Below are 23,470 nucleotides of genomic sequence, written 5' to 3'. Positions count from 1 at the left end.
CTCGGGAAGTATAAGTAGGGGTAAGCAATATATTCGATACCTTATCCAGAAACGCACCCAGTCCAAACCTGGACAGCAAGCTACACCGCGATGCAGAGCGCCTTTCTTGCAGAGTCTGCCACTTGAGTTTGTTAAACATCTCCCTAACGCTATCACGCTTACCAAATAACCCTGTGACGAAACGCGCCGCTCTTCTTTGGATCTTCTCTATCTCCTCTGTCAACCAGACCTGGTACGGATCTCACACTGATGAGCAATACTCAAGTGTAGGTCGAACGAATGTTTTGTAAGCCACCTCCTTTGTTGATGGACTACATTTTGTAAGGACACTCCCAATGAATCTCAACCTGGCACCCGCCTTACCAACAATTAATTTTATATGATCATTCCATTTCAAACCGTTCCGTGAGCATACTCCCATATATTTTACAAAAGTATGGAACGTAGTCGAACTAATCCGGGCGATACTGAGGGAATTAGATTAGGAAATGAGACACACAAATTAGTAGTTGAGTTTTGCTATTTGGGGAGCAAAATAACTGATGAAGGTCGAAGTAGAGAGGATATAAAATGTAGACTGGCAATGGCAAGGAAAGCGTTTCTGAAGAAGAGAAATTTGTTAACATCGAGTATAGATTTAAGTGTTAGGAAGTCGTTTCTGAAAGTATTTGTATGGAGTGTAGCCATGTATGGAAGTGAAACATGGACGATAAATAGTTTGGACAAGAAGAAAATAGAAGCTTTCGAAATGTGGTGCTACAGAAGAATCCTGAAGATGAGATGGATGGATGACATAACTAATGAGGCGGTATTGAATAGAATTGGAGAGAAGAGAAATTTGTGGCACAACTTGACTAGAAGATGGGATCGGTTGGTAGGGCATGTTCTGAGGCATCAAGGGATCACCAATTTAGTATTGGAGGGCAGCGTGGAGGGTAAAAATCGTAGAGGGAGACCAAGAGATGAGTACCCTATGCAAATTGAGAAGTGTGTAGATTGCAGTAGGTACTGGGAGATGCTTACACAGGATAGAGTAGCATAGAGAGCTGCATCAAACGAACCTCTGGACTAAAGACCACAAGAACAACAACAAGATATGTGGACTGAATGACAAAACAAATTGAAGTTATTGTTAGCAAGGACCGTAGTAATTGATAACGTGAATCATTTATTCTAAATTAGAAATAATCTAGAATGAATGTATCACTCTGCAGTGGAGTGTGCCCTCTTTTTAGAAACCTGCTTGCAAACTGAAGAATGAGTATTTGGGCGGGACTGGAGTCTAAAACATTCCCCTTCGTGGGGAATGCTCTTTTGATTGAGGTATCCCGGCATGAATCACGAGTCGCACTTGCATCTGTTAGGGCAGTTTAAGATTCTGGGCTAAGCCAACGGCCAAGAAATTTGGAGAAGTGACCCGATATTCACACGGCCTCAAGCTTTTCATTTGATATTAGATTATGAATAAACACAAAATGTGTTCTCTACCTTCGACCCTTAAGGTAGCAGCTATTCTCCCAAATGCTAGACATTCGTGGCTAATGTTTCTTCCACAATGGACTACTTTCATTTTAGAATGACATTGATGACTTTTCCATTAAACATCCTATTTGAAATCAATCAGCCTAAAATGACATCTTTAACAGACATACATGAATAGAACATTAGATCTGCACTATGCTGTTTTATCTCCATCTATCTGGCGCTCTTAAAACCAGGTGGCCAGTGACTGACTGAAGTGGGGTACGGTATTTCAAATCGCGATTATGCGCAGCGTGCCCCTCCTAAGAGACTCGAGCGATTTTCTCTTGAGTTTCAGAAGATATTAGCAGTTTCGATTTTGCAGCGTGTAGCTGGAGTCAGCCCAAACAAATACTGCCCTCCACGTCTTCGTGCGATGTCCAGTGTCGACGGAAAGCGTCGAGATCGATTTGTTTCCTGTTGCGAACATTATGATTTTTAAGGTTTAACTTTACTTGACGGTTCGATAGAGCGGACCCAATTCCTTCTCTAGATTGTCGCACAGATGACAAAATGGTAGATATCGAAATAGATGACAGAGGGATAGAAAAACAATTAAATCGCTCAAAACAGGAAAGGTCGCTGGACCTGAAGGGATACCAGTTCGATTTTACACAGTGTGCGCGAAGGAACTTGCCCCCCTTCTTGCAGCGGTGTACCGTAGGTCTCTAGAAGAGCGTAGCGTTCCAAATGATTGGAAAAGGGCACAGGTCATCCCCGTCGAACAGATGTGCAGAACTATAGACCTATGTCTCTAACGTCGATCAGTTGTAGAATTTTGGAACACGTATTATGTTCGAGTATAATGACTTTTCTGGGCACTAGAAATCTACTCTGTCGGAATCAGCATGGGTTTCGAAAAAGACGGTCGTGTGAAACCCAGCTCGCGCTATTCGTCCACGAGACTCAGAGGGCCATAGACACGGGTTCCCAGGTAGATGCCGTGTTTCTTGACTTCCGCAAGGCGTTCGATACAGTTCCCCACAGTCGTTTAATGAACAAAGTAAGAGCATATGGACTATCAGACCAATTGTGTGATTGGATTGAAGAGTTCCTGTTGTGAATAGCAACGGTCCTGCAACACTCCCCTGTGGCGCACCTGTAATCACTCTTACTTCGGAAGACTTCTCTCCATTGAGAATGACATGCTGCTTTCTGTTATCTAGGAACTCCATGACTGCGGTTACCCTTGACGCTGCATCACAGATAGGAGCGCCTGTGATGGTGTACTCGACGACGAACCAGGGTACACGAATGGCAAAACGTCATTTGTTTGGATGAATCAAGGTTCTGTTTACAGCATCGTGATGTTCGCATCCGTGTTTAGCGACATCGCAGTGAACGCATGTTGGGAGCGTGTATTCGTCATCGCCATACTGACGTATCACCCGGCGTGATGGTATGGGGTGCCATTGGTTACCTCTTGTTCTCATTGACGGCACTTTGAACAGTGGACGTTAGATTTCAGATGTGTTACGACCTGTGGCTCTACCCTTAATTCGATCTCTGTGAAACCCTACATTTCAGCAGGATAAAGCACGACCGCATGTTGCAGGTCCTGTACGGGCCTTTCTGGATACCGAAAATGTTCGACTGCTGCCCTGGGCAGCACATTCTCCAGATCTGTGACCAATTGAAAACGTCTGGTCAATGGTGGCCGAGTAACTGGCTCGTCACAATACGCCAGTCACTACTGTTGATGGACTGTGGTATCGTGTTGAAGCTGCATGGGCAACTGTACCTGTACACGCCATCCAAGCTCTGTTTGACTCAATGCCCAGGCGTATCAAGGCCGTTATTACGGCCAGAGGTGGTTGTTCTGGGTACTGATTTCTCATGATCTATGCACCCAAATTGCGTGAAAATATAATCACATGTCAGTTCTAGTATAATATATTTGTCCAATGAATACTCGTTTATTATCTGCATTTGTTCTTGGTGTAGCAATTTTAATGGCCAGTAGTGTAATTTGGGCCCTTCTATCGAATGAATAGGTAAAATTCTGAGCATTGGTACAATTTGTTTTGTGTGGTCATTTGACTTCAGGTCGCTCCGAACCTTTTTTTTGTGACGTGTTGTGTCCAAAGAGTGATCACCTTGGCGATGGTTCTTCTGGTAAGGGAAATAGTTTCAATTTATTGTTTACCCGTTTGCAAAGGTACTTGGGGCCTCTACGGTCGTTGGTCGTTTAGTCCTGCGAGGGCGTTGGTTATGTATTAGTAAAAGTGACTAACTTTTTACATGTAAGATACAGAATAGCTAAACATTGCATCATTTTTGATAGTCTTATGGAGTTGAAATAATGGCTCCAGGAGCCTTGTATTTGTGCCAGTGTCGTGATAGGGCCAGGTCTACGTTCTCAAGTTGGCGAAAATTTCCACGATATTCGTCTAATTCGTTAAAAAAGAAACGAGTTGCCTTGTCTTTCATCTCCTCAGCGATGTGTTTTTCTCCAGTCAACTCGTCCTGGCTCACCCTGGGACGCCTAGACCACTTCAAGCACCTGTTGTATAGTGGTTGCAATCTGGGTATAGTAGAGTCACATGTACTTCCCCAAGACGCGAGCCGTACAGCAGGGAGGGTTGTACCGTTGCTCTATAAAGTTTCAATTCCGTTCATAGGTTTATATTCCTGCTCGTGAAACATCACGTGAGTGCCCGGATCAGTTTCATAGTATTCAATTTTCTACCTTGTATGAATAGGGTCACCCCTTTATCCAATGTCACTCCCAGGCATTTCGTTGTCGTAGCCCAGGGTACTGACTGTCCAGTGATGGCAAGTTCAAAAATGGTTCAGATGGCTCTGAGCACTATGGGACTTAACTTCTGAGGTCATCAGTCCACTAGAACTTAGAACTAATTAAACCTAACTAACCTAAGGACACCACACACATTCATGCCCGAGGCAGGATTCGAACCTGCGACCGTAGCGGTCGCGCGGTTCCAGATTGGAGCGCCTAGAACCGCTCGGCCACTCCGACCGGCGATGGCAAGTCGCATCCTCAGTTCAGGCCGTTTATTCGTAAACAGTGTTGCTGCAGTTTTCGTAGGGTGACTTTTTTGCTCTTCACCCTTTGTTCCGTGACGTCAAGTTGTCGCTGCATCCTGTTGAAAAGTTGTTCGATCTTCCTTTCAGACGTTAGAAAGGCTCATCAGCGTACAGACTGGCGGTGACGTCTTGAGTGGCAGGAATGTCGTTCATATACAAATTAAAGAGGCATGGCGAATCACTGATCTCTATGGGATGCCGGCTGAGCCAGTTTTCAGTAATGACTTCTTCCCATTTGTTTGTACAAAGAGACGTCTGTCCTGCAGAAAGCTGTAAATCAGCTTGATGTAACAGTCGGGTTGACAGGTTTCATCGACGAGTTTGACTATAAGCTTGTCACAGCACACCCAATCGTATGCCTTTTAAATATATAGGACAACTCCAACTGTGGAGTTTCGTCTATTCAGGTTGAGTGGTATGAATTCTGTGATCCGAAGCAGCTGAAGGTGACTGGAAGCCATGCTGTCCGTGACGGATGATGTTGTTTCCTTCCAGATGGTCTCTGAGACGCTGTAGCAGCAACCTTTCCTATATTTCCACGAGTGCAACAACAGACCAATCGGTCGGTAGCTGCCTGGCGACGTTGGGTTTTTTCCTCACCGCCTTCCAGTCTGCAGGAAAGTAGTCGTTGAGTAAGTGCTGGACCGTTACCCCTAAGTGTTTTACAGTAGTTATGGGAAGAGACTTGACAACCTGAGGCTTTCAGGTGACATTATGCTTTTGGCAAATTAGTTTCAAGGACTACAGACGGTGCTATGGGATCTCGTCTCGGAATGTCAGGAGGTGGGGCTGAACATAAACTTTCCAAGTCAGAACTCATATCAGAGAATACGGACGTAGGAGCTAAAACACTTCGACGCATCGAGCTAGGCTGAAAAGTATTGGGACGACATTTAACAATCTTCAGGTCACGTCGGTAAAACTGTAAAAAATACTTTTTGATCGGTATGTAATTCCGGTGTTGACTTACGACTGTGAGACTTTGACACTTCACGAATATACAAGACGGAAACTTACAAAGAGACCATCCAGAAATCAGATTTTTTTATATACAGGGTGTTACAAAAAGATACGGCCAAACTTTCAGGAAACATTCCTCACACACAAAGAAAGAAAATATGTTTTGTGGACATGTGTCCGGAAACGCTTACTTTCCATGTTAGAGCTCACTTTATTACTTCTCTTCAAATCACATTAATCATGGAATGGAAACACACAGCAACAGAACGTACCAGCGTGACTTCAAACACTTTGTTACAGGAAATGTTCGAAATGTCCTCCGTTAGCGAGGATACATGGATGCACCCTCCGTCGCATGAAATCCCTGATGCGCTGATGCAGCCCTGGAGAATGGCGTATTGTATCACGGCCGTCCACAACACGAGCACGAAGAGTCTCTACATTTGGTACCGGGGTTGCGTACACAACAGCTTTCAAATGCCCCCATAAATGAAAGTCAAGAGGGTTGAGGTCACGAGAGCGTGGAAGCCATGGAATTGTTCCGCCTCTACCAATGCATCGGTCACCGAATCTGTTGTTGAGAAGCGTACGAACACTTCGACTGAAATGTGCAGGAGCTCCATCGTGCATGAACCACATGTTGCGTCGTACTTGTAAAGGCACATGTTCTAGCCGCACAGGTAGAGTATCCCGTATGAAATCATGATAACGTGCTCCATTGAGCGTAGGTGGAAGAACATGGGGCCCAATCAAGACATCACCAACAATGCCTGCCCAAACGTGCAATCACGTCATCAACACAGATTTTCTGTGAACAATTGCGTGCGGATTCTCGTCAGCCCACACATGTTGATTGTGAAAATTTGCAATTTGATCACGTTGGAATGGAGCCTCATCCGTAAAGAGAACATTTGCACTGAAATGAGGATTGACGCATTGTTGGATGAACCATTCGCAGAAGTGTACCCGTGGACGCCAATCAGCTGCTGATAGTGCCTGCACACGCTGTACATGGTACGGAAACAACTGGTTCTCCCGTAGCACTCTCCATACAGTAACGTGGTCAACGTTGCCTTGTACAGCAGCAACTTCTCTGACGCTGACATTAGGGTTATCGTCAACTGCACGAAGAATTGCCTCGTCCATTGCAGGTGTCCTCGTCGTTCTAGGTCTTCCCCAGTCACGAGTCATAGGCTGGAATGTTCCGTGCTCCCTAAGACGCCGATCAATTGCTTCGAACGTCTTCCTGTCGGGACACCTCCGTTCTGGAAATCTGTCTCGATACAAACGTACCGCGCCACGGCTATTGCCCCGTGCTAATCCATACATCAAATGGGCATCTGCCAACTCCGCATTTGTAAACATTGCACTGACTGCAAAACCACGTTCGTGATGAACACTAACCTGTTGATGCTACGTATTGATGTGCTTGATGCGAGTACTGTAGAGCAATGAGTCGCATGTCAACACAAGCACCGAAGTCAACATTACCTTCCTTCAATTGGGCCAACTGGCGGTGAATCGAGGAAGTACAGTACATACTGACGAAACTAAAATGAGCTGTAAGATGGAAATTAAGCGTTTCCGGACACATGTCCACATAACATCTTTTCTTTATTTGTGTGTGAGGAATGTTTCCTGAAAGTTTGGCCGTACCTTTTTGTAACACCCTGTGTATAAATCGTGAAGTCCAGAACTCAACATTTCTAAGCAGTTAGATGAAGCTACCAAAAACTCTCGCGAAAATTGACGTTGAATTTCTCTGAGCACCTTTAATATCCCAAGGAACAGGACATTCTTTCGACAGGCAACGTACCTCTGTGGTATAGGCTGACAAAAGTCATGGGCTAGTGATGTGCACATGTACAGATGGCTGTAGTGTTGCGTACACAAGGTATAAAAGACATTGGCGGAGCTGTCATTTGTACTCAGGTTATTCATGTCAAAAGGTTTCAAAGTGATTATCTGTTGTGGACTGACAAGACAGCCAGTCCACAGTGACGGGTAACCGAAAGGCACGCGTTTACACACGCCGGCTGGCGTTAGGTCTGAAACAGGATACGTAATGAATGTTATAAAGAAAAGTACGTAGCTGCTGGAATACTTAACCTTAATCCATCATTTGTATACAGCATTCTTGATGATACAAGTGAGACTCTCTCTAGAAATGGTTAATGGCGCCTTGCTAGGTCGTAGCCATGGACTTAGCTGAAGGCTATTCTCTCTCGGCTAATGAGAGAAAGGCTTCGTCAGTATAGTCGCTAGCAAAGTCGTCGTACAACTGGGACGAGTCCTAGTACGTCTCTCTAGACCTGCCGTGTGGTGGCGCTCGGTCTGCAATTACTGACAATGGCGACACGCGGGTCCGACATGTACTAATGGACCGCGGCCGATTTAAAGCTACCACCCAGCAAGTGTGGTGTCTGGCGGTGACACCACATTATCGCCGCACAACGGGAATCAACAGGATTTTAATACAGCATGGTAGTTGGGGCTAGAAGCATGGGGCTTTTCATTTCGGAAACCGTTAGGGACTTCAAATTCCGTGATCCACTGTGTCAAGAGAATGCTGAAGGTACCACATTTCAGGCATTACCTTTCGCCACGGGCGACGCTGCAGCTGACGGTCTTCACTTAACGACCAAGAGCAGCGGCGTTTGCATAGAGTTGTCTGTGCGAACAGGGAAGCAAGACTGCGTGAAATAACCCCCAGAAATTGATGTGGAACGTGCGTCGAACGGATCTGTTAGCACCAGTTCACGATGGGAGTGGTGACTGGGTGGGGGAAAGGAGGAGGCTGGGGGGGGGGAGGGGGAGGGATAGGGTAGTATGGTGGGTGCTGCAGGTTGGGTTGTGAGCAGGGGTGAGGTGGGGAAGGGGAGGGAAGTAACGGAAAAAGAGAGAAATAAATCAATAAAAACAGAGACTGGGTGTGGTGGTGGAATGATGGCTGCGTAGTGTTGGAATGGGAGCAGGGAAGGGGCTGGATGCTACTAACGAAGGTTAAGGCGAGGAGGGTTATGGGAACATACAGGGTGTTTCAAAAATGACCGGTATATTTGAAACGGCAACACAAAGTAAACGAGCAGCGATAGAAATACACCGTTTGTTGCAGTATGCTTGGGACAACAGTACATTTTCAGGCAGACAAACTTTCGAAATTACAGTAGTTACAATTTTCAACAACAGGTGGCGCTGCGGTCTGGGAAACTCTATAGTACGATATTTTCCACATATCCATCATGCGTAGCAATAATATGGCGTAGTCTCTGAATGAAATTACCCGAAACCTTTGACAACGTGTCTGGCGGAATGGCTTCACATGCAGATGAGATGTACTGCTTCAGCTGTTCAATTGTTTCTGGATTCTGGCGGTACACCTGGTCTTTCAAGTGTCCCCACAGAAAGAAGTCACAGGGGTTCACGTCTGGCGAATAGGGAGGCCAATCCACGCCGCCTCCTGTATGTTTCGGATAGCCCAAAGCAATCACACGATCATCGAAATATTCATTCAGGAAATTAAAGACATCGGCCGTGCGATGTGGCCGGGCACCATCTTGCATAAACCACGAGGTGTTCGCAGTGTCGTCTAAGGCAGTTTGTACCGCCACAAATTCACGAAGAATGTCCAGATAGCGTGATGCAGTAATCGTTTCGGATGTGAAAAATGGGCCAATGATTCCTTTGGAAGAAATGGCGGCCCAGACCAGTACTTTTTGAGGATGCAGGGATGATGGGACTGCAACATGGGGCTTTTCAGTTCCCCATATGCGCCAGTTCTGTTTATTGACGAAGCCGTCCAGGTAAAAATAAGCTTCGTCAGTAAACCAAATGCTACCCACATGCATATCGCCGTCATCAATCCTGTGCACTATATCGTTAGCGAATGCCTCTCGTGCAGCAATGGTAGCGGCGCTGAGGGGTTGCCGCGTTTGAATTTTGTACGGATAGAGGTGTAAACTCTGGCGCATGAGACGATACGTGGACGTTGGCGTCATTTGGACCGCAGCTGCAACACAGCGAACGGAAACCCGAGGCCGCTGTCGGATCACCTGCTGCACTAGCTGCGCATTGCCCTCTGTGGTTGCCGTACGCGGTCGCCCTACCTTTCCAGCACGTTCATCCATCACGTTCCCAGTCTGTTGAAATTATTCAAAGAGATCCTTTATTGTATCGCTTTTCGGTCCTTTGGTTACATTAAACCTCCGTTGATAACTTCGTCTTGTTGCAACAACACTGTGTTCTAGGCGGTGGAATTCCAACACCAGAAAAATGCTCTGTTCTAAGGAATAAACCATGTTGTCCACGGCACACTTGCACGTTGTGAACAGCACACGCTTACAGCAGAAAGACGACGTACAGAATGGCGCACCCACAGACTGCGTTGTCTTCTATATCTTTCACATCACTTGCAGCGCCATCTGTTGTTGAAAATTGTAACTACTGTAATTTCGAAAGTTTGTCCGCCTGAAAATGTACTGTTGTCCCAAGCATATTGCAACAAACGGTGTATTTCTATCGCTGCTCGTTTAGTTTTTATTGCCGTTTCAAATATACCGGTCATTTTTGAAACACCCTGTAGGATGTATTGCAGGGGAAGTTCCCACATGCACAATTCAGAAAAGAAAGTTGTTGGTGGGAAGGATCCATATGGTACAGGCTGTGAAGCAGTCATTGAAATGAAGGATATCATGTTCGGCAGCAACAAGGTGGTCCACTTGTTTCTTGGCCGCAGGTTGTCAGCAGCCATTCATGTGGACAGACAGCTTGTTGCTTGTCATGCCTACACAGAATGCAGTACAGTGGTTGCAGCCTAGCTTGTGGGCCCCATGACTGGTTTCACAGGTAGCCCTGCCTTTGATGGGATGTTAGGACGGTGCGGCGAAATTTTGTCGTTAATTGGCTACGGCAGCAGACGATCGACACGAGTGCTTTCGCTAACATCGCCTGCAGCGCCGCCCTTGTGGGCTGCTGCCCGTACGGGCGACTGGAAAACAGTTGGCTGGTGAAATGAGTCCCGAGTTCAGTGGATAAGAGCTGACGATAGCATTCGAGTGTGGTGCAGACACCGCGAACTTGTCAAGCTGGTTCAAAATGGTTCAAATGGCTCTGAGCACTATGGGACTCAACTGCTGTGGTCATCAGCCCCCTAGAACGTAGAACTACTTAAACCTAACTAACCCAAGGGCATCACATACACCCATGCCCGAGGCAGGATACGAACCTGCGACCGTAGCAACAGCGCGGCTCCGGACTGGAGCGCCTAGAACCGCACGGCCACCGCGGCCGGCTGTCAAGCTGGTGGTGGGTTCAAAACGGTGTTGGCTGTGTCCGCATGGAATGGCCTGGGTACTCTCGTCCAATTGAACGGATCACCGACTGGAAATGGCTGTTTGGAGACCATCTGCAGTCGCCCATGGACTTAATGTTCCCAAACAGCAGTGCGCCATGTCGTCAGGCTCAATTGTTCGCGACTGGTTTTGGTAACATCCTGGACAATTCTAGCGAATGGTTTGACCACCCACATCACCCGATACGAATCCCAACACAAACATTTATGGGACATAATCGAGGAGTCAGTTGTGCGCAATATCCTGCGCCGGCGACACTTTCGCAGTTATGGACGGCTGTAGGGGAAGCAGGGCTCATCTTTCAACTACTTGTTGAGTCCACGCCACTTCGACTGGTGCACTTCGTCAGGCAAAAGGAGGCCCGACAGGATATCAGAAGGTATCCAGTGACTTCTTTCACGTAAATATAATGATCTCCTGCCTGTGTGCTGGGTTCGATTCGTGGCCCATGAGAATTCTTGAAACTAAGGTGCATGCTCTATGACCATTCCCGTGAAGCGTAAAATACAGGGCTATTACAAATGATTGAAGCGATTTCATAAATTCACTGTAGCTCCATTCATTGACATATGGTCACGACACACTACAGATACGTAGAAAAACTCATAAAGTTTTGTTCGGCTGAAGCCGCACTTCAGGTTTCTGCCGCCAGAGCGCTCGAGAGCGCAGTGAGACAAAATGGCGACAGGAGCCGAGAAAGCGTATGTCGTGCTTGAAATGCACTCACATCAGGCAGTCATAATAGTGCAACGACACTTCAGGACGAAGTTCAACAAAGATCCACCAACTGCTAAGTCCATTCGGCGATGGTATGCGCAGTTTAAAGCTTCTGGATGTCTCTGTAAGGGGAAATCAACGGGTCGGCCTGCAGTGAGCGAAGAAACGGTTGAACGCGTGCGGGCAAGTTTCACGCGTAGCCCGCGGAAGTCGACGAATAAAGCAAGCAGGGAGCTAAACGTACCACAGCCGACGGTTTGGAAAATCTTACGGAAAAGGCTAAAGCAGAAGCCTTACAGTTTACAATTGCTACAAGCCCTGACACCCGATGACAAAGTCAAACGCTTTGAATTTTCGGTGCGGTTGCAACAGCTCATGGAAGAGGATGCGTTCAGTGCGAAACTTGTTTTCAGTGATGAAGCAACATTTTTTCTTAATTGTCAAGTGAACAGACACAATGTGCGAATCTGGGCGGTAGAGAATCCTCACGCATTCGTGCAGCAAATTCGCAATTCACCAAAAGTTACCGTGTTTTGTGCAATCTCACGGTTTAAAGTTTACGGCCCCTTTTTCTTCTGCGAAAAAAAAGTTACAGGACACGTGTATCTGGACATGCTGGAAAATTGGCTCATGCCACAACTGGAGACCGACAGCGCCGACTTCATCTTTCAACAGGATGGTGCTCCACCGCACTTACATCATGATGTTCGGCATTTCTTAAACAGGAGATTGGAAAACCGATGGATCGGTCGTGGTGGAGATCATGATCAGCAATTCATGTCATGGCCTCCACGCTCTCCCGACTTAACCCCATGCGATTTCTTTCTGTGGGGTTATGTGAGAGATTCAGTGTTTAAACCTCCTCTACCAAGAAACGTGCCAGAACTGCGAGCTCGCATCAACGATGCTTTCGAACTCATTGATGGGGACATGCTGCGCCGAGTGTGGGAGGAACTTGATTATCGGCTTGATGTCTGCCGAATCACTAAAGGGGCACATATCGAAAATTTGTGAATGCCTAAAAAAACTTTTTGAGTTTTTGTATGTGTGTGCAAAGCATTGTGAAAATATCTCAAATAATAAAGTTATTGTAGAGCTGTGAAATCGCTTCAATCATTTGCAATAACCCTGTACATAAAGAAGGAAAATATCTGTAGTGTACAGGTCGATATCCTGCATCATTTAAACATAAAATTCGTCAAACATGTACTAATCATGTATCTCTCATTTTGATGAAAAAATTTCTTTCTTATTTGTAATTATACATCATACGTGTAAGTCCACTTTTCATTGCGAATATAAATTCTTAATTACTGATGTTCTACAGAAGATTTTTAATAACAATTGTTTAAATTAAAAAAAATCACAAATTGAATTATTTTCCATCCTTATGTATTTTACGTCCCACGAAGATCGTCGTAGAAGATGCACCTCAGCTTGAAAATTAGCGTCAGGCGCGATTTAACCCAGGAGGCCTTCATCGCTGGTGAGCATTCTACCACAGATTCACGTGGCCTAGCAAGAAAACTGCCTCGCTTTAGGGCAATACAGATGCTCAGGAAACTTGAAAGTGGATTTTCTCGATTGTTTTTGAGAGTTGCTCCGAAATGCTTTTGGTGACTGATGTTTTAATACTGTACTTCGCCGGCCGAGGTGGCCGTGCGGTTCTAGGCACTACAGTCTGGAGCAGAGCGACCGCTACGGTCGCAGGTTCGAATCCTGCCTCGGGCATGGCTGTGTGTGATGTCCTTAGGTTATTTGGTTTTAATTAGTTCTAAGTTCTAGGCGACTGATGACCTCAGAAGTTAAGTCGCATAGTGCTCAGAGCGATTTGAACCAGCCATTACTTTTTCTTCATGTATTACGAATATAAAAAGAAATAACAAAAATGTTTTTGCGTGAGATGCTTTTGTTAACTATTTCCGGAGCAAAGTAACTGGAGGTGACGGGAGTGGAAATGACACAATACAGAGTCTGGCAATCGTAAGAAACGCGTTTTGGAAAAGGGGAAACTGGGAACGTAATTTAAGTGGTACGAAACTTTTTGTGCAGGAATTTGTCTGGGCTGTAGTGTTGCGCGCGGCACACACATACGCACACACGCGCGCACACACACACACACACACACACAGACACACACATGTACGCATATGTTGACCGACAAGCACTTTTTGATATGTTTGATGAACAAGAGTTAGCTCCAAAGTCCCTTAACCTCATCAAAGAAACATTGATCGATACTACCTCCAAGGTGAAATTCATGGGTGAAATATCCCAGCCCTTCCTGATCAAATCTGGCGTCCGACAAGGTGATGGTCTGTCTCCTCTCCCATTCAACCTTGTGCTGGACAAGATCATCCGCCAATGGGAAGAGGAACTGAAGAATAAAAACTGCTGGAAACCTATACAAATGGCGCGAGTCAAGGATGGCACTAGAATTTAATGTTTAGTTTTTGCTGACGGCTTAGCCTTACTAGCGGATGATGAAATAACAGCAATCGAACACGTTTAAACCCTTAAAGAATGTGCAGAGAAAGCTGATCTGCAAGTATCTTTCATAAAATCTGAATTCATCGCCACAAAAACTGACGCCCAAAACTTGACTAAAAATACCGATATTTTTAAATACTTATGTGAAGTCTTTGAACCTACGAGGCGAGAGAAAATAGCACAAAATATTCGCCTCCAAAAAACTAAAGAGAGCCTATGGAAGAACCTACAAGGTGTACAATAAAAATGCTTGTCCAAAAACATTAAAATTAGCACTATAATACAGTATTGAAACCTGAAGTCCTGTATGCCAGTAAAACCCTAACACTCCACATCAAAAGTTATCTAGAAAACTTATAAAGGAAGAACGTAAACTCATCAGAAAGATACCAGGGCCAAAGAAAACAGAAGAGGGCTATAGACTACCATCTCGTCAAACAACTGAGAAATTGTCCAACCTTGGGGCAGAAAAGGGCGATTAAAATTTTGTGAGCACATCTCTAGGCTTCCCAAAAGAAGACTTAGGCAGAAAATTCTTAAAACTTTACCCAGGATACAAGAGGTATAAATGGACCTACAAATAGGTCAGATTTTTGGACAGAAAGGTATTTAAGCAGGAAGTTGACTGATGGGAAATTAAACCAGAGAACGAAGCTGTGAAGAGAGCAGGAACAAAATGGACAGAGGAAGGGAAGAGAGCCCACGCAGAAAAAATGAGAGTAGTGTGGGGAAAAAGGAACAAGAATATAAGAAATTTAAATTTCAGTTGTTTGACGCCACTTCTTCGACCTGCGTGTCATTACAACAAACGGCGACCGCTTCTCCCCGGACGGTCACCCATCCGTGCACATTGTTCATCGTCGGAGATTGAACGAGAACCGGCGTCATCAACGTGACAGTGCCATTCGTTGGTGGACGAGAAATGATCAGGAGAGAGCAGAGGTTTTAAAATGTGATGCTACAGAATAATCGCGGGGAATAGATGGATAGGTGAGGAGTTACTGAATCGAATCGTAAATAAGAGTTTTACAATATTAATTATAATCCGTCTTGATTGCTGTTTATTCACGTGACCGGTTTCGGTTCCTCTAGAACCATCTTCAGATCTGCAATTTCGATGATGGGAAACCGCAATCACTTGTTATACAATGTTAATTACAATCCGTCTTAACTATATACGACGGTAGTATGTGTTCCCGAAAGGACAGTTACCGTGGATGACCATGCAGCTTTGCTAGAAATGAAATGATAATTAAATGGACACCCTAGCTGCAAACAGGCGTTGATGTACTTCATTGGGGACATGTTGAAAATGTGTGCCCCGACCGGGACTCGAACCGGGGATCTCCTGCTTACATGGCAGACGCTCTATCCATCTGAGCCATCGCGGTAGGTTACATCTCACGGGGAGCGTGCAAGGGATAAGTCCCTGCAGACGCACTGTCCTCTGTGCCCGCGGTGGCTCAGATGGGCAGAGCGTCTGTCATGTAAGCAGGAGATCCCGGGTTCGAGTCCCGGTCGGGGCACACATTTTCAACATGTCCCCAATGAAGTACATCAACGCCTGTTTGCAGCTAGGGTGTCCATTTAATTAACAATCCGTCTTGATTGCAAAAATCTTTATTCACATGACCGGTTTCGTTTCCTCTAGAACCATCTTCAGGTCTGCAAATTTCGGTTACCGAAACCGTCGTGTCAATAAACATTTTTGCAATCAAGACCGATTATAATTAACATTGTATAACCAGTGATTGCGGTTTCCCATCAGCGATTATGTCTGTTTTTGCAAAATTTTGAAAAGAGTTTTATCGCACAACTTGTGTAAAAGAAGGGGTCAGTTGATAGGGCACAGACAGAGACATCGAGGAGAGATCAGCTAGGCAGTGGAAGAAACTTTGGGAGTGAAAGTTGCAGAGGAAGAGCAAAACTTGACTGTGGTAAGCGGGAGGTGTGTTTAATTACTTACGCAGGGATAGGGAGGCTTGTGCAGAATAGCGTGGAGAGCTGTATCAAACCAATCTTTGGACTGAGTAGCATAACAACAACAGTAACAACAAGTAGAACAAATAAATAATTTTGGCAGTGTAACCATAAAGAAATTATGAAGCGTTTCTATCTTTCATCATATAGTCGCGTCCATCTTTCAGTTTCAGAGGTTGTTTGCTGTTTCCGGTGGCTTGTTGCAGAGAAATTTGTTTGACTCGTTACCGCAGCTGCTGTTATGAATTTGTTGCACTGATGGTAGCTCCATACCAGTACGGTCGCGTGCAGCGCTGAGCGTGCGTCGTGAACGCCGATCCATTGTGACCGCTGTCGGTAATGCAGTGGAGCATTAAAGAGGGCTTTTATCTGTCGTAAACGACTCTTTTCTTTGCTGCGGGGGAACTTTGTAATAATCGGCGGTGTGACACATTCTGCGTGCGCTATTTACTGGCTAGCCCAGCGTGCAGCCAGTAATTGTATGGAATTTTTTGGAACTATGGTTTCAACTATGTTTACTGCTCTCAGTGCATGGCGGACATACTACAGACAAAGATTATTGCAGGCTCTGTGCTTACGCCGTTCACAGAGCTGACTTTATGGGCCAATAAAATTTTAGTAGTCTACTTATGTGAAATTTAAATAACGCAAAACTAACTGTATACCTCATACCAGAGTTTACGTGCAAAAAATGTTTTGTATGTGCTTCAGTACTACAACATGTGCTGCCAGAACATTCTGACGATAACGGAGACACTTCATAGCAGCTTTCTCCCTGCTACGTCACTTTATAAATTACGATTTCGGCTCACATCGGATTTTGCTAGCGTATTTTACCTGCAGCCTACAAGTAGGATAGTTTTGAACCTCTGTATCCCGGAAACGCGTAAAGACATCAAGAAAATTTTCAAGGTTGTTCGAGATCGGGACCTTAATGTCAGATTTATTAATGCACTGAGGCAAGACAGCAAATATTAAATTTCCTGTACAATACTGATTTATCCGTTTGTCTGTATCAGATATCGGTACGCATACGACAGCATGCATTACCAATATAACCAAAATTCCCGCGCATAAAAACGGAATTCATTCAGGGTTTAAAACCAGGTTCCATTTCTTTTATACAAAGTTAGGGTCAAGTGTCTTGGATAGCCCTCGGGCTAAGGATCACTCAATACCCAACAGAAGGATCGACTTACTGTAACTATCCTCCTTGTTGCATTTGATGTGGTCTGCAGGGGACCTTAACGGGCTTATGGGGAGCTGTTCATGAGAAAACCGAAAAATGCGGTAACACCATATTTTCGCCGTCAGCAGCGAATATCTAACTGCTAGCGGTAAATCGCTCAAATTTTAGTGGTACATTCTTTATGCACTTATCTAGAAGTTTACTCCACCCGTTTGAAAAATCTTTCTGCCTTATGGAGAAACATCCCAAAACACGATTTTTGGCTACCAAAAACGAGTCGCAAGTTCCAAAAGGCCTAGGCACAGAAAATATATGTAATTATTTTCAGTGTATTCCTAAAGTCCCGATCTCGAACAACCTTGAAAATGTTCTTGATGTCTTTACGCGTTTCCGGGATACAGAGGTTCAAAGCTATCCTACTTGTAGGCTACAGGTAAAATACGCTAGCAAAATCCGATGTGAGCCGAAATAGTAATTTATAAAGTAACTTAGCACGGAGAAAGATGCTATGAAGTGTCTCCGTTATCGTCAGAAAGTTCTGGCAACACATGTTGTAGTACTGAAGCACATACAAAACATTTTTTGCACGTAAACTCTGGTATGAGGTATACAGTTAGTTTTGCGTTATTTACATTTCACGTAAGTAGACTACTAAAATTTTACTGACCCATAACGTCAGCTCTGATGTAGCAGACAAAAGAAGACAACCAGCGAAAAAATGCCCCTGTCGGAATTAAAAGAAGACCAATATACCCTTGTTTGACAGATTCTGAGCTGCGCCATTCTACCATCTTCAGCATCTTTAGCATATGTCGCAAAATTTTTGCATGTGAACATGTTCGTGCTTTTTTTGATGAGAGAAAAGGCAGTAGCTGTGAGAAAGACACGGAAGAGTAATAAATACTAGAAGATAATAGACAGCAGGTGTGGAAAGACAGAGAAAAAGAGTCGATGGCTCTGTGAGAGAAAAACAGAGATACAGTGATAGTGGAACATATCTGACACTGACAGATCATTTCTAGGTAAAGAGTGAACCACACGGAGTCAGTGGCAGAGGAATATACACTACTGGCCATTAAAATTCCTACACCTTGAAGATCGCGTGTTATAGACACGGAATTTAACCAACAGGAAGAAGGTGCTGTGATATGCAAATGTTAGCTTTTCCGACCATTCACACAAGGTTGTCGCCGGTGGCGACACCTACAACGTGCTGACGTGAGGAAAGTTTCCAACCGATTTCTCATACACAAAAAGCAGTTGACCGGCGTTGCCTGGTGAAACGTTGTTGCGATGCCTCGTGTAAGGAGGAGAAATGCGTACCATCACGTTTCCGACTTTGATAAAGGTCGGATTGTAGCCTATCGCGATTGCGGTTTATCGTATCGCGACATTGCTGCTCGCGTTGGTCGAGATCCAATGACTGTTAGCAGAATATGGAATCGGTGGGTTCAGGAGGGTAATACGGAACGCCATGCTGGATCCCAACGGCCTCGTATCACTAGCAGTCGAGATGACAGGCATCTTATCGGCATGACTGTAAGGGTTCGTGCAGCCACGCGTCGATCCCTGAGTCAACAGATGGGGCCGTTTGCAAGACAACCATCTGCACGAACAGTTCGACGACGTTTGCAGCAGCATGGACTATCAGCTCGGAGACGATGGTTGCGGTTACCCTTGACGCTGCATCATAGACAGGAGCGCCTGCGATGGTTACTCAACGACGAACCTGGTTGCACGAATGGCAAATCGTCATCTTTTCGGATGACTCCAGGTTCTGTTTACAGCATATGATGATCGCATCCGTGTTTGGCGACATCGCGGTGAACGCACAATGGAAGCGTGTATTCGTCATCGCCATACTGGCGTGTCACCCGGCATGATGGTATGGGGTGCCATTGGTTACATGTCTCGGTCACGTCTTGTTTGCATTGACGACACTTTCAACAGTGGACGTTACATTTCAGATGTGTTACGACCCGTGGCTCTACCCTTAATTCGATCTCTGCGAAATCCAACATTTCAGCAGAACAATGCACAACCGCATGTTGCAGATCCTGTACGGGCCTTTCTGGATACAGAAAATGTTCGACCGCTGCCCCGGCCAGCACATTCTGCAGATCTCTCACCAATTGAAAACGTCTGGTCAGTGGTGACCGAGCAACTGTCTCGTCACAATACGGCAGTCACTACTCTTGATGAACTGTGGTATCGTGTTGAAGCTGCATGGGCAGGTGTACCTGATTTCTCAGGATCTATACACCCAAAGTGCGTGAAAATGTAATCACATGTCAGTTCTACTATAATATATTTGACCAATGAATACTCGTCTATCATCTGCATTTCTTCTTGGTGTAGCAATTTTAATGGTCAGTGGTGTATTATGCAAATAATATAAATTGGAGGAACATATAAACATAATTCTCTGATAAGACGCAAAACCACTATCGCCACGACGTCAGTGGGAACTTTCGTGATTTGCTGATGTGTCACTGTTGACTACAAGCAATTGTGCATCACGCGCATCCAAAACGGTTCAAATGTCTCTGAGCACTATGGGATTTAACTGCTGAGGTCATCAGACCCGTAGAACTACTTAAACCTAACTAACCTAAGGACATCACACACATCTATGCCCGAGGGAGGATTCGAACCTGCGACCGTAGGTGTCGCGCGGTTTCAGACTGTAGCGTGTAGAGCGATCGGAGTAACACCCTAACCTACGAGCGAGATGGCGCTGGGGCTGGCACACTGGATTTCCGTACGGGAGGACGCTGGTTCAGATTCGCGTCCGGCGGTGTAGGTCTCATTCTGGTGGGGGCCAGGACACATGGGGGAATGAAAGGGCAGACGTAGCAGGCTAGAAGGCGTGTCGCTATCCTCAGCCTGGTTAAGTCCACAACTGGGACGTGGCAGCCACGCCGACGGGGCGAAGTCCTTCTCAGATGTTCTAATGTGTGTGAAATCTTATTGGACTTAACACCTAAGGTCATCAATCCCTAAGCTTTTTTTTTTTTTGGTCATCAGTCTACTGACTGGTTTGATGCGGCCCGCTACGAATTCCTTTCCTGTGCTAACCTCTTCATCTCAGAGTAGCACTTGCAACCTACGTCCTCAATTATTTGCTTGACGTATTCCAGTCTCTGTCTTCCTCTACAGATTTTGCCCTCTACAGCTCCCTCTAGTACCATGGAAGTCATTCCCTCATGTCTTAGCAGATGTCCCATCATCCTGTCCCTTCTCCTTATCAGTGTTTTCCACATATTCCTTTCCTCTCCGATTCTGCGTAGAACCTCCTCATTCCTTACCTTATCAGTCCACCTAATTTTCAACATTCGTGAATAGCACCACATCTCAAATGCTTCGATTCTCTTCAGTTCCGGTTTTCCCACAGTCCATGTTTCACTACCATACAATGCTGTACTCCAGACGTACATCCTCAGAAATTTCTTCCTCAAATTAAGGCCGGTATTTTATATTAGTAGACTTCTCTTGGCCAGAAACGCCTTTTTTGCCATAGCGAGTCTGCTTTTGATGTCCTCCTTGCTGCGTCCGTCATTGGTTACTTTACTGCCTAGGTATCAGAATTCCTTAACTTCATTGACTTCGTGACCATCAATCGTGATGTTAAGTTTCTCGCTGTTCTCATTTCTATAACTTCTCATTACATTCGTATTTCTCCGATTTACTCTCAAACTATACTGTGTACTCCTTAGACTGTTCACCTTGTACTTTAATTCCACTCCTGAACCTTTCTTTTATTTCCATCATTGCTTCCTCGATGTACAGATTGAAGAGTAGGGGCGAAAGGCTACAGCCTTGTCTTACACCCTTCTTAATACGAACATACGAACACTTCGTTCTTGATCGTCCACTCTTATTATTCCCTCTTGGTTGTTGTACATATTGTATATGACCCGTCTCTCCCTATAGCTTACCCCTACTTTTTTCAGAATCTCGAACAGCTTACACACTACTTAACCTAAATTATCCTAAGGATAAATACACTCACACCCATGCCCGAGGGAGGACTCGAACCCGCGCCGGGACCAGCCGCACAGTCCATGACTGCAGCGCCTTAAAGACCGCTATGTTAATCCCGCTCGGCGAAGTCCTTCTCACTGGTCTGCCCATAGGCCACAGCCTTATGGCGCTCATGGCTTCTTTCTACGGTGACAGAACTTCGTGTTGTGTTGTGCTTGGGCGTCCAGATCACGGTGCACCACATTTTACTGGGTTGTATTTTCTATCCAGACTAGAGGGCAACCGGCCATGGTGGCGGAGCGGTTCTAGGGACTACTGTCTGGAGGTTCGAGTCCTGCCTTGGGCATGGATGTGTGTGTCGTCCTTATCTTAGTTTCAAGTAGTTCTAAGTTCTAGGGGACTGATGACCTCAGAAGTTAAGTCCCATAGTGCTCAGAGCCATTTGAACCTTTTGAATTTGACAAGAAGGCAGCAACTCACCTGACGTCCAATTGGGCCCGTATTTTAAATCAGAGAATTACACGAATGTGGTACTTCTTTTAAGATTTGGGTATAGAATAATAGCTAGTTTTATTCAAGATTGCGATACACCACGTTATTCTCCGCTCTTTTGGCTACAAAACCCAATTTTTCAATATAATCTCCGATCAATATGACGGTCTTACGCCACCTTACTGTGTGGACCTGTATGCTGGCACAGTACCACTCTACCGTTCCACGTCAGAGCCGACGTCTTGTAACCTCCCCCTTCATTCAAGTACTGCTTCATTGGTCCGAAGAGATGGAAGTTGGAATGTGTGTAGCCGGCGAGAAACCTAGCGGGCAGACACCTTTTAGAACCGCAACTGGTGGGCGAGTGTGTCAGCACTGCCGCCAGAGACGCTCAGTTGCACAGCGAGGTGTTTGATTGTCATCTGTCAATCATCTCGAAAAAGAGTGTCCGTACTTTCCAAGTCTCTAGAGGAACAGAAGGTTCCAAATGAAAAAGAGTGTCCGCACGTTCCAAGTCTCTAGAGGAACGGAATGTTCCAAATGAAAAAGAGTGTCCGTACATTCCAAGTCTCTAGAGGAACGGAAGGTTCCAAATGAAAAAGAGTGTCCGTACGTTCCAAGTCTCTAGAGGAACGGAATGTTCCAAATGAAAAAGAGTGTCCGTACGTTCCAAGTCTCTAGAGGAACGGAAGGTACCAATTGAAAAGGAGTGTCCGTACGTTCCAAGTCTCTAGAGGAACGGAAGGTTCCAAATGAAAAACAGTGTCTGTACATTCCAAGTCTCTAGAGGAACGGAAGGTTCCAAATGAAAAAGAGTGTCCGTATGTTCCATGTCTCTAGAGGAACGGAAGGTTCCAAATGAAAAAGAGTGTCCGTACATTCCAAGTCTCTAGAGGAACGGAAGGTTCCAAATGAAAAAGAGTGTCCGTACGTGCCAAGTTCTAGAGAAACGGAAGGTTCCAAATGAAAAAGAGTGTCCGTACGTTCCAAGTCTCTAGAGGAACGGAAGGTTCCAAATGAAAAAGAGTGTCCGTACGTTCCAAGTCTCTAGAGGAACGGAATTTTCCAAATGAAAAAGAGTGTCCGTACGTTCCAAGTCTCTAGAGGAATGGAAGGTTCCAAATGAAAAAGAGTGTCCGTACGTTCCAAGTCTCTAGAGGAACGGAATTTTCCAAATGAAAAAGAGTGTCCGTACGTTCCAAATCTCTAGAGGAACGGAATTTTCCAAATGAAAAAGAGTGTCCGTACGTTCCAAGTCTCTAGAGGAACGGAAGGTTCCAAATGAAAAAGAGTGTCCATACGTTCCAAGTCTCTAGAGGAACAGAAGGTTCCAAATGAAAAAGAGTGTCCGTACGTTCCAAGTCTCTAGAGGAACGGAATGTTCCAAATGAAAAAGAGTGTCCGTACGTTCCAAGTCTCTAGAGGAACGGAATTTTCCAAATGAAAAAGAGTGTCCGTACGTTCCAAGTCTCTAGAGGAACGGAAGGTTCCAAATGAAAAAGAGTGTCCGTACGTTCCAAGTCTCTAGAGGAACAGAAGGTTCCAAATGAAAAAGAGTGTCCATACGTTCCAAGTCTCTAGAGGAACGGAAGGTTCCAAATGAAAAAGAGTGTCCGTACGTTCCAAATCTCTAGAGGAACGGAATTTTCCAAATGAAAAAGAGTGTCCGTACGTTCCAAGTCTCTAGAGGAACGGAAGGTTCCAAATGAAAAAGAGTGTCCATACGTTCCAAGTCTCT

At 45.3% G+C, this 23,470-nt stretch overlaps 1 protein-coding gene and 1 non-coding gene across 2 annotated transcripts in view; one reads left to right on the top strand and one right to left on the bottom strand.

The window, feature by feature from the left end:
• Positions 1 to 23,470, bottom strand: part of LOC126109541 (multiple epidermal growth factor-like domains protein 6) — a 111,579-nt gene that overhangs the window by 39,175 nt on the left and 48,934 nt on the right. The gene's annotated exons all lie outside the window — the stretch shown is intronic.
• On the top strand, positions 15,539 to 15,613 carry Trnat-ugu (transfer RNA threonine (anticodon UGU)). The gene has a single exon. It is a non-coding gene; the product is annotated as a tRNA-Thr (tRNA).

This window comes from Schistocerca cancellata, chromosome 12 (assembly GCF_023864275.1).
Source record: "Schistocerca cancellata isolate TAMUIC-IGC-003103 chromosome 12, iqSchCanc2.1, whole genome shotgun sequence".
Classification (NCBI taxonomy): Eukaryota; Metazoa; Arthropoda; class Insecta; order Orthoptera; family Acrididae; genus Schistocerca; species Schistocerca cancellata.
This window is presented reverse-complemented; position numbering and strand designations above follow the sequence as displayed.